General features: G+C 42.1%; 1 protein-coding gene across 1 annotated transcript in view; it reads right to left on the reverse strand.

The window, feature by feature from the left end:
* SMPD2 (sphingomyelin phosphodiesterase 2) overlaps positions 1-5,351 on the reverse strand; it is a 178,693-nt gene extending 173,342 nt beyond the window's left edge. The window contains exon 1 of the mRNA XM_078644323.1: positions 5,232-5,351. The gene's annotated coding sequence lies outside the window, so the exon portion shown is untranslated. The remainder of the gene's footprint in view (positions 1-5,231) is intronic.
* Between the last annotated feature and the right edge of the window lie 7,286 nt (positions 5,352-12,637).

Consider the following 12,637-nt stretch of genomic DNA (forward strand, 5'->3'; position numbering starts at 1 on the left):
TCTATTGAAGACAAAGAAGCAGAACAAAAAGAAGTTTCAGACCAGGAGAGTATCGAAAGGCAGAGAATAAACTCTGGAGTAAGGAACAAAAATCCGAAATCTGGGAAGTTGGGGGTAATTGAGGAAGAGGAGGAAGACGAATTACCGAGTACCAGTGATGGAAGACAAAGTGAAGTTCCTGAAGGAGTGAAATTGCCGAATAGAGAAGTTCCTGAGTCAATTGAAATTTCAGACTACGAAACTGAAGAAAGTGACGTGGATGGTGAAAGTGAAAACAGAAAGAAAAGGACTTGGAAGTCAGAATCAAATAATTCTGAACCAAAGAAGAAATACGTGAGAAAAGCAGACTACTGGCCTGGTGGAAGATTGAGAGTCAGATTGATTAAGAAACCAAAAGAACAAGTCGAAGAAATCAGTAGTCAAAAGAGTCCTGGAAAAGAAGTTGGAGTTGGAAGAAAAATTGAAGTGATATCGAGAAAAGGGAAGAGAATAGTAAGACCAAACCAAAAATACAAGTCTCCTGAGTGGACTTACTTAGTAATTCCACCTGTTATTGACATATATGATAGTAGTGAAGAAGAAAACGAAATCCAAGAAATTAGTGACAATGATTGAAGTACAGAAATATTAAATTGGCAAAAGGCTGAAGAAAAATTGTTAGTTGACACAAGGTCGAAGAAAAACTGTTTAGTTGAAGAAAACTTATGTATGACATAAGGTCGAAGAAATCTTGTTTAGGGTTTTAAAAAAAAAAAAAAAAAAAAAAAAAATATTTTAAAAGGGGGGTGTAAATATAAATTTAGAATTTCAAAATTTATTTTATTTTTATTTTTAGGCTAAATTTAACCAAAAATGCCTTATGTTAAGGAGAGCACTTCAAAGTGTTCTGTTTTTAAAAGATGCTGTAAGATGACTCTGGTGTGTCTGCTCATTTTAATTCTGCTCTGGTTGGTTTTAGCTGTGATTATCCCTTTGGAGATGAATAGAGAATTACACAAAGTTAACATAACAAGCAAAGCTCTGGTTAGCCAAACTAAACATAGTGCGTCTGCAAAAGTTATTGATCATCAGCCTAATATTCATCAAGATAAATCAATTGGTGATTTTTCAAGTAATACATTCACAAAGCTATTGAGTGAATATGTTAAGGTAATGGATGCAAAAGACTGCTACGTCTGCGTTAAGTTACCTGCTTCTGTTTCTGAGGGAGTAACATATAATATGCTTCCTCTCACTTATGCTGTAACATGTAGTGTGTTAACTAGTTTATTTTATCAAACTGGACGTTTAGAATATTACTATTCAAATTATGATGAAATTTTTGCAAATATTAAGATTGAAAATGCTTTAAATAAGCATAAGAAAGCAAAGCAAATGAGAGAATTTTTCCTTGTTACTAACGAACTTACTTATGAGTATGCTTATAAAAATAATCTAACTTGCAAATTAAGTGCTGAAGGAAAGAAATTTTTGAATATGGTTGAGGAGAGAAGAGCAATTTATAAGAGGAATGAATTAGTCAAGCAGACTAAATCAAGTTTCTGGCAGAAAGAGGATGAGAAGTTAAATGGCAAAATGCTTGAAAATATTGCAATTCACATAGACAAACCAGTTAGTGGAAAGCTTTGCATTAGAAGAGATAATACACTTTTTGATAATTACTTTGTAGGTGCAAGTAACTGTGAAGATACTTATCAGATTTTGGGAGGTTGGGGATTCAAAGGTGGAAAGGATCCAATCTTTCCTGGGATTTATTTTGTTTGTGGTGACAAAGCCTACTACAACCTTCCAGACCACTGGTATGGAACTTGTTATGTGGGAATTGTTTTTCCTAAAGTGTTTCATGTTGACAGAGATTCAGAAGGATTGTTTAAAATTCATAATTATGTAAATAGAGTTAAAAGAAAAACTTTTACTGAAGTTCTGGGAGATATTTTTCAAGCAGTAATACCTTTTGTTGGTATAACCTTAAATGCAGGAAGAATTAGAAAATTATCCACTATAGTTGATAGATTATCAACTGACACAGCTGATGGGTTTCAATTAGTAAATGTTGAAGTTATTGCAATTAGATCCATGGTAATTCAAGATCGCCTTGCTTTAGACATACTCCTAGCAAAAGAGGGAGGAGTCTGTGGCATTTTACATGTACAACATTGTTGTACATATATACCTGACGAAAGTAAGAATATTGAAATGTATATTAAGAATATTACACAAATGCATTCAGAGATAATTCCTTTAGAAGAAGATGATTTTACAGGGAAACTTTCAAAAAGGTTTCAAGCAATTAAAAACTGGTTTCATGATATCGGAAGTTCAATTCTTGGCAAGATTTTGGCACCTTTGATTATAATAATATTCATTTTTATTTTGACCAAAATAGGTTGTTTGTTACATAAAAGAAAGAAACAGTTGAAAGAAAAGAAAAGAATCTATAAACTTAGAAAAGAAGAAGAAAGGGAGATCGAATTACAGGAGTTACATAGAGAGCGTTATGCTAATTCCAAAGATTATGCAGAAACAGACTTTTAGGTTTACTGATACAAATGAATTTGAATCGATTTCTTAGAAATTTAAATTACCAAAATTTTGAGTGCTGGTGTGGTGATTTGTTAATCACCAGATGAGGGAGTTGATGGAGCGAGATAGAAAACAAAATTTTGTTTAAACTCGTGAAGTCACATTTCCATAACATGAATAATAATATTAATGATTTGTGATATGTCGTACTAATACAACTTAGATTAAACTTTACACATGGGGGGACTAACATGTGTGCTCATAAACGTGCATAATTGTTGCATCTTTTTGTTCGTGCAAAATAATAAAATAATTTATTGTTTTTGTTTTTGTCATTACTAACTGCTGCAAACTTAAAAGAAGCATGTGCTTGTTTTGCTTTTCCTTATATGTGTGATGTCATTTTCCACTATTCTAGGTGCATATAAGTCTCAAGGATTATTGAAGACTGGTAGATATAAACGCTGCTTTATTTGTTTGCATTGGCTAGGTAACATTTGATTAATCGGGTGGGTTAATTAATTAGTAAATCTTGGGTTGGATACAGAATCTACATTATTTCTTACATTAATACTTTTCTTGTGTTTGTTTTATACTAGAAAGCATAAGTTGCCTGCTTTTGGGCCTAGCCTGCTCGAGCTACAAAAAGCTGAATTTTACTTCTGCAAAAGTCATGAGACGCCCATTCTGAAATAAAATGTTCGTCAAAAGCTGCGTTCACAAAGCAAAAGTTGACGTGCTATCATCATTCTGTCGGACATGGCCAAGGTCGAAAAAGAACATTTTGTCAGCCCTTAACTTGGCATCCGCGGAAGTCAATTGGAAGCAATGAGACATTTGTAGCAAACCTAGGAAGCTCCTGGTTGCATACAGAAAAGACAATGGTCCTTAAGAAAAGTGACCTAATGGAACTTTTGAAATGTGGGTGACATGTCACTTGTCACTCTCAGCCAATGGGACGTCGAAGATTTCTGAAAACTTTCCTTTGCGTAGTTTAGTTAGCGTAGAAAGGTATAAAAAGTCATGCCCCTAGGGATGGGCTGGCTGCTGCTTTCTGACTTTCCGATGAGGGTGAAGTGCTGTCGGACATTGCGTGGAGCACGTAAGAATCCTCAAAGAACTTTACTTTAATTTCTATCTATTTAGCTTAGTTAGGGACTCAGGTTTTAGAAATGCTAAACTTTAAATATTCACTTTAAATTTGATTCACTTGCTTAAATTGTATTTTTCTTACGTTTCTTTACAATCATGCTTGCTTCAATGCTAATAAAATTCATATATAAAACTATCAACTTATATACCATAATTTAGTAAATAAAATCTTACTTTTGACAAACAAGCTGGTCTTGATTATTCAGAAGAGTAGGTTACTATTAGCTAGATCACGTCGCCAATGGTGGTCGTTTAAATGGTTAAGTTTTATTCTAATGACAATATTCTTTCCACAGATGTATAAAATTGTATATAGTTTGTAGATAATGTGTATATAGATTTAATCTGACCACCTGATTCAGTAGGCCCAAAATATGTCAGGTTTATAAATGGGTCCATAATTTAGTATAGAATTTTGTTTATAGGTTATGAAATTGGGTAGCGTTGTTTATGATATATTTTCTATAGGCCGCTGGATCAGTATATAGTATAGTAGTTTCAAGTGCGGGGGAGGAGCGGGTGACGGTGTGGGCACTATGTCATAGGTTACTGGGAAAGGAAGAGAATACAATAAAAATGTTGTGAACACAGAAAGTGCATTAAAATGGTTCTAGAAATAATGATGGCCGTGAAGTCTGACGTGATGAGAGCTCAAATGAAATGATGGAATGAGCATGAGGGGAACAGGGTGTAAAAGTAGGGATGCTCAATAACTGAGGAACGAAAGGCAGTTCCTAGTTCCGCATAGTAGCCTGAACAGTGTTGCGCTTAAAACACTAGATGGCTGTTATTTGTATTAACTTGAAGTTACTTTTCCTGCCATGTGGCGCCTCTTAGTTAGAACATCGGTGTGAATTCATTCTGAGTTTTGTTGAATGACATTCTTCAAGCTGTGTGGATGTACCGAGGCATCTCGACAAACTACTAGTACTCCCATCAGCGTGTGTCCCCTCATGATGACTGGACGAAAAACACTCTGGCTGCGGAGTGTGCATGTGCAGCATTCTGAGGAAGACACTTGCCCCGGTCTTTATTTCATGATACGTGGATGCGGTGAGGCAGTGTGTACGGTCTCGTATGTAAGTCCTTTCTCTTGTACACTAAAGTGTGTTTCCACCGTTCTTTTACGCACATACCATCAAGGCAGCACATACCTTCACCAAGGTGACTTTGCATGGAACTTGCGGGGGAGGGTCCAAGGAGTGGACCTGTAACGAAGCTTGGCTGGGATACTGAGCCCACTGGGGTCTACCGGAGGGTGAAACAAGTTTCTAGGAGGGTAGACCAATAAGACACACTGAAGGTCCTGGAAAACTGGACCTGCTGCCTGGCTCCCTTCTCCCACCCACCCCACTACACCACAGCCCAGCCCCGGGGAAAGTTCAGTGGCCCTTCCTCGCGCATGTTTTATGAGCGCACCATCCCCGAGCCGAAGGACTGTACTCATCCTCCCTGAAAAGGGTGCCTCTCCTCAGCGTCCGACTGTCTCACATGCCCCCCGCACGGACCTGCGTGTACGAGGGCTCCCTTCCTACGGTTTCCCTGCGTCCACTCACCATCTGCTATGGGGCGGCCCCTCCGCCGCAGCCTTCGCTCCCAGTCTCACTGTACCTACAGTACAACAACCGGCGCAGCGCACAGCAGCTGCTTCCTGCCACGTGACCTGCAGCCCGCCCCTCGCTCGCGCAGCGCCCAGCCCTGGCTGCGCTCGATGGCTCGCGCTGCTGCCCCCCCATTCACTGAACACAGAAATCCTCTCTGTTTTCAGTGTCAAGTGTCATTTGAACTACCTTTGCCTCAACCGTAAAAACGTAGCTTTTTAACATTCATTTTTACACGCTTCAAATATGAAGTTAACAAAACCCAAGATGCGCGAGACTTTCATCCTACAATTTGTCGTTATTTCCGAGGACAAATATTACTTTTTGGCGTTCCATGCTATAAAAGTAACGCCATAGAAAATTAGTTCGTTTTTCCGTGAGTGATGTAAAAATAAATAAATACAATCCTCTTTTCTCTTGTTAGTAGGTGCCTTGCTTGAAACTCGTTGTGTTCTCTTTGGTTCCACATTTGTTTTTCCTCGCTCTGCTCACAGTGTCTCGTGGCGCTAAGGGATACACAGAAAAACACTGATAATAAAAATACCTTTAATACCTTGATTTCATTAGATCTGACTATCCATTCATACCCGTCAAGTCATCCTCATTTTTGGCGAGTGTCACCCTCTTTTTCATGATATTCACCCTCCTAAAACGCAAAATGCTTCCATGGGCTTTCATAGTCTCAACATCATTGCAAAACTGCATTACCCATCAAAATAATGTTTTTCTTAGTTCACTCTAACGGGATCACCCTCTTAAACATCTGGTTTCACCTTAATTTGAGATCCATTCGAGAGGAGGACTTCAGGACATTCTAGAATATACCCAATTCTACTAACATGGTAGACAAATTAATCACCCTTTTCATGTTGCACAACATTGGAGTCTCATTGTTTAGCCACCAGTCCTGTTGCCTTCCGTGTTACGGCACTCCAGAGAAGGGTGGAAGTGGAAACATATGTTCTCTCTTGAGTGGAATGACTCCAACCTGGCCTGGTGCACCAGAGAAGGATGGGAGTATAGCCAACAAGTAAATTGGCAGAATGAGCACTAAAAAAAAACCCCAACAACATTGGAGTCTCATTGATAGGTGACATCCACTCTGGATAGCTCGGTGCATGAATAACACCCATGAGTCTGACCACATTTGAAGGGACTTGGGGCAGGGCTATTGGGAGTTGTGGTGGTTTGCTTCGGATATCCAAGGATTGGTCCTACTAAGGCACTGCAAACTGGGGCAAGTACAGCGCTTCTGTACGTGACTCTCAGGGGCGTGCAGGCTTTTCGTGGAGATGCTCAAACTCAACAATCAATGAACCCAACAATGCAATGACCAACCAAGTTCATATCATTTCCATGGGTGGCTCCTCCACATGGGTGGAGGAGCGTCGCACCACTGCTTTCATGCAGTGCGAGAAACAGAAACATAAAATGGTATTTTAAAAACCATTTTATGTTTCTGCTTGTCGCACTGCGAGAAAGCAGAAGGGTATACCTGGTTGGGGAGGGTGGGTGGGCGGTCCTGCAGGAGTGGCTTGCCCACTCTTAGTGCGCTGACTGTTTGGTCAGCCCCAGGGCCGACCAAACCAGTTATATGCATGCTGCATTTTCTCTATGTAGGCTGAATGCAGCCTACATAGAGAAAACGGCCTCCCCATGGGGTTGGCGTCCTAGCCAAATCACAACGCTGCCATTGCAGCGTTGTGATTGGCTTAGGAGAGGGGAGGGAAGCTGCCTGAGAGAAGAGACGCGACACGGGACTGGAGGAAATGGTAAGTTTAATTGTTTTTTATAATTAAATTAACCCCAGCGCGCGACCCCCTCCCCCGCCCCACCCACCCGCGAGACATGCCGGCCGCGACTGATCATTTCTATAAAGAACGTACTTTAATCACAAAATTGTACCCAATGCTACACATTACTAGAAACAGAAACACGTCAGTGTCTCTGGGTGCTATGTTGGCAGGTTTCAGTTTCATTTTTATTGTTTGATATATACCAAAAAAGGCATACAGACTGTTGTGTGTATGGAGCTTGGCTGTCACGAGTGTGATGCTTTGTCACAGCTCGTGACTGCCTCACTCTGACCAGGTTGTAATGCTTCAAATGTTATGGAAGGTCGGGAGGTGGGATGTCTTACAGTTGGATTTATTCTACTGGTAACTTACGGATGGATCAGATGTGCATCACCTGAATAAACCTCCTTGAAGCATCCATCCATTCCTGCCTTTTCATTATTCATACGGATGCTCTTCCCTACACTGGCTACAAGCGGGCACCGATCCATTGCCCAATATTTAATTTTTTTAAATGTATTTATTTTTAAAGAATTTCTCCTTTCGCAAGGAATTTGGCATATCTGAACTTTGACAACATCTGCCAGAGAAGAGAATTATTCTGACAAGATCGCCGATGTTGTACAAAATTGCTGATTAATGGAAGTATTGAGGTTTTTTTTTCTAGATTTAATGACCATTATTGTCGGTTGTTGCTGAGGATATGCATTTTGTGTATATTTGAAATATACATACCTTGACGACGTTACAAAGATCCACTGCTGCCTGGAATTTCACCGGAGATCTACAATTTTATAACAAGGCCCGGAGGGTAATGTGGCATTTATCCATGTAGCTCTTCATTCTTTCCTCAAAACTTCCCTCTGCACCTTCCATTTTTCAACTCTAATGAATTATTCAGGTTTCATAAACTTTTATTCGATTATAAAAATTTACATAATCATAAAAAGTACACTTTTACAAAAATCATCAGTTTTGTACAGAAATTCACATGTTTATGGTTCATAAAACAATGCCCTGACGGGTTTTCATTACTTTTTTTTAAAAAGTCGATGTCATTTTGGCTTCGTGCGGGTTTACCGGTGACTGGAGATAAACAAGCGCTGGATATGTGCTTCTAAGACCGCTTGAACGAAGAAGGGGAAAAATCCATTTTTTCCTGGCTACGCTGTAGTATTTACAGAACAGTGTGACATGGACCGTTGATTGCTTGGAGGCCCCGTCACATGGACAACAAATCAGATTCCGAGACCAGTTATTCTGTTCCGGAAATGAGACCAAGCGGAAAAAAAGGTCGAACCGGAGTCTTGTCAATAGAAACTTTTCATAGTTCGAAAGAAAGAACGTTAGGTAGGGCTGTATCAGTTTCTCTGGTTGCAATAGGCTGATTTTTTCGTTTTGTGTTTTTACAATCTCAGCCTGATTGCGAAGTTCTCTTAAATGGCCCATGCATAGTTCTTTAAGCTGTTTCTTTGAAATGTCTTCTATTGAGGGAGGATCAAGAAAGTATTGCTCCCGATCTAGGTCTTGAAAAAATTTAAAAATGTAGTTGAGCCAGGGAATTTTCCTCCAGTGAGCTAGGCTAAGGCAATCGGCGATGAGAGAGCGTGTTATATGGGTTTCAGGATTGCACCATATGCGATGCCAAAGAATGAGAGGCTGGCAGCGTATGGTGTCTGTCACAAATTCCATCCCTAGCTCTCGATGTGAGGCTAAGATCGGAGAGCTTTGGGGAAGGGCCAGAACGTACTTAATAAAGGCGTTCTCCGTTACCTGTAGCTGGTTAATGTTTCCGTATCCCCAGATTCCTGCTCCGTAGCTAGCCACACTGTAGCACTTTGCATAGTATAACGTTAGCAGTTCGGAAGGGGCTGGTTTGCCGAGTTTCCTGGAAAAGGCACAGAGTGCTGATGTTGCTCGACGGAAGTTGAGGTTTCTGGCTTCAATGGCTTTACGCCAGGTCATTGAATCGTCCACAAGTATACCCAGATAGGGGTATACTGTTGCTTTTTCCAGCTTGGTGTTATTTATGTGTATGGATTTTGAAGGTCCGTGTTTGGGTCCTATGGTCATTGTAAATGTTTTCTTTGTGTTTACTTTTAGACCCAGAGAGTCCATAAACGTCACGTATTTGTTCAGCTGTCGTTGGAGTTGGTTAGCTGTTCGGGCCAGGATGATCGAGTCGTCGGCATAAAGGAGAATGGGTATAGGGCGGCGTGCTATCTGTGGGAGGTCCTGGCTCCCTTCCAACATGGCTTTTTCAATCCCGTTGGTGTAAAGATTGAATAGGAAGGGAGCCAGTACACACCCTTGCCTTACTCCTCGAGTGATTTTAAAGGAACGTGATAGTTCGCCGCCGATGCCATAACGCACTCGGCCTTCTGCGTTGGTATATAGACCCCTGAGGAAGGCCAATATCGGTGGGTCTACTCCAAGGTTGGACATGATATCCCACAGCTTTGCGTGCTGAACGCAGTCGAAAGCCGCGCTCAGGTCTACGTAAACCAGGTAGATTTTCCCATCTTTGGCGTGAGCGTATTTCCCGGCCAGGAGGGTCAGGTTTAGGGCCTGCTCCACCGTTCCGAGCCCCTTCTGGAAACCGTATTGCAGGTCTGTGAAGATGTTGTTTACCTGGGCCCAGGATTGTAATCGGTCCAGGAGTAGTCGGCCTGCAATTTTGCCCGTGGAATCCAGAAGGGAGATCGGCCGGTAGCACGCGGGATCGTTGCGGTCCCCTTTCTTAAATATTGGCAAGAGGGTGGATGATGACCATGAAGGAAGGAGACCGATTTCAGCGACTGCAGACATTACCCGGGTTATTATTAGCGACCAATAATCACTATTATATAAAAACAAGTCCATAGGTACCCCGTCTGGGCCGGGAGCCTTGCCAGTTTTTGACGCTTTGATTGCCTTTCTAACCTCGGTGACAGTGAAGCGTAGATCGATGGGAAGAAAATTTTTCTCTGCTTCATCCTCACGTTCTATTTGAGGTATGTCAAGTGGTGAGCCAAAAATTTTTGTGAAGTGGTAAACCCAGTCGTTCTCAGTTACTGCTACATCGAGGTGGTATGGATCAGTATTGTTGTCTAAAAAAGGTGATCTGATGGTCTGCCAAAATGTGATGCTGTCCTTTTTAGTGCGCTTTCGTGTAGTTGGCACCAAAGGTCTCTCTTTATCTGGTACCTTCGGTTTTTCCTAGCTTCGTTGTACGTTTTCCTCCGAAGTGAAATTAGTTGAACATCTCGTGGTTTCTGCCGGAGGGCTTTTTTTAGGGACGTGAGGGCCTTTCTGCAGTCTGAATTAAACCATCTTTTAGTTTGGAGTTTAGGTTTGTTTGCCGTGTGTTTGAATAACTCATCTCTTATTGCCCCTTGAATGTTATGGAAAGAGGTAATGATTTGTTCAGGGGAGGCATCTGCGGACAAGCAGTCCCTTAACCAGGGGTGCGTTTTTCCAAGTATCCTTTGTGAGATCACTTCCGGGTCAACTTTCGCCCATTTGATGGCGTACCCGTTCTTCTTCTTTAATGTTAATGATTGTTGGTCAAGGGAACTGGTTTTTGTTGTGTAGGCGCCCGCTTTCTCCATTATGAGCTCCACGCTCAGGGGATAGTGATCACTAATCGGACTGGACCCTACTTTGTAGTTTTTTAGCGATCTTTTACACGTATTAGAGGCTAAGATGAAATCAATGGTGGACGTGCAACCTCGCCCATGGAAGGTGGGTAAAAATTCCTGGGCCGGGTCCACTAGTTCGTTCACAAAGTCTAGGTCCAAGGTGAATAAAATTTCATTTAGCTTGTTTCCGCTTTCAGTGTGTGCGAAATGAGGGATGGGATTACCGGTTTCGGATTGTAAGCCGCAAATTCCGATTTTATGGTTTGGACATAATGGGTGGTTGAAATCACCTCCCCAGATGTATTTTATTGTCGCGCTTAGGTTCGCGCTTTGTAGTGTGGATATATGGGCCACCATTTCGTCTAGATTTGTACAGCAGTCCAGGGTACCTGCGTTGTTATAGTAATTTATGAGTATATATAAATTCCTCGATGCGGTGGTCTGGTGGGTAATTTGAATGATTTGAAAGGTAGGTGTTTCTTTCGTAAGTTTTACCGTGACTGCTATGATGTTAGAGAAATAGATCGTGAGTCCACCTTTTGGTCTTCCCATTGTGCTAGGCGTTGCTTTGGTGAAGAATGTCTTATATCCCGCTAGATGGAGGGGGGATGTACGCCAGGTCTCTTGTAGGCACAAGATTTGGTGGCTGCCTGCTATTTCCAGCCATTGAGGGCATGTTATTTTGCCAGTTAGACCTGCAACGTTCCAAAAAGCTATGCCTATACTCACGGCCTCGTTGTCTGTCGAGATGGCGGGTACTGTTTTGTGGTTGGTAGGGATTTCAACGGCTAAAACTTGGTCGGTGAGTGATCTTTTGCTCGTGTCCGGTTTTTTGGGGGGAGTGTGATTCAAAGGGTTATTTAATTGGGTCGTCGGAGTCTCTGGTGTCTCTGGTGTGTTAGGCAATTTTGGTGGGACTATCAGGTGCTTATCAGAGACTGAGTGATGTGAAACGGCAACTATGTGTTGGCTAGGATCGGCCATAGGTGGTCAATCGACCATGTCGAGGCACTCGTATCGATTTTGGGTCGGGAAACCCTGCCAACCCTCGTATACTGGATAGGGTCTATCCTGCCAATATGGAGCTTGGCCATCGACGTACCTTTCTCTTGGGCCTCCCCTGTCTAGGTACTCGCATGGGGGATCCCTCCGACCCCATGTTGTTTGACGCCATGGGTCCTGGGTTCGTAGCTCTTTGGGATGATGGTACCATTCCCAGGGTGATGGGTTGTGATGTTGTTTCACTGGGGGGTAATAAAAGAGAAAGGTGGCGGGCGTCTATTCCCCCTTTTTTCTCGAGTTGTGGCCAGGCACAGATGTAGTCAACCGTTGCGGGATCTCTGCATGTTACAATGATGCAGTCACCGCGTATTGTTTTCTTGGTTTTGCCTATCCAGACTACCCTGCGTGCTGACGTGATCCCTCCTGATAGGTGTGATTCGAGAGGTCTGTTTATGCTGAGCCACTGCATGGTCTTGTTTTTAAGTGACCATGCAGTTTCTGGGGTGTCTTCTGCTAACTCGGGTACTCCTGTTAAAACTATTGTATACGGTGTCGCTTCAGGGGGCAAGTGGACTGGACGCCTAACTGTAGGGAATTTTTTCGGGGTAGTTTCCGATATGATCTTGGGTGTTTTTTGGGGAGGTGGAGGATCCGTGGGCTGGGAAACAAGATTCTCTGTGGGAATTCTACCGGAGTCAGGGTTTAGTGCTGGACATGGGGTATGTGCCGTGATCTTGCCTTTGGTAGTTGCCTGCTGTACTTTTTGTTGTGGTGGTTTCTCCTGCTGAGGATAAGGCATGTTTGCTATTGGGTTGGGTGTGGTAGACGGTGGGTTTGAGTTCTTCTGTACTGCGGATGTTGCGTTAGAAGGATTAACTGTTTTCTGTATGTGTTTTTGGTTTTGATTTACTGGTGGGTGTGAGGTATTCCGCTGGCCCTTTAC

The sequence above is a fragment of the Lissotriton helveticus genome, chromosome 5_1 (assembly GCF_964261635.1).
Source record: "Lissotriton helveticus chromosome 5_1, aLisHel1.1, whole genome shotgun sequence".
Lineage (NCBI taxonomy): Eukaryota > Metazoa > Chordata > Amphibia > Caudata > Salamandridae > Lissotriton > Lissotriton helveticus.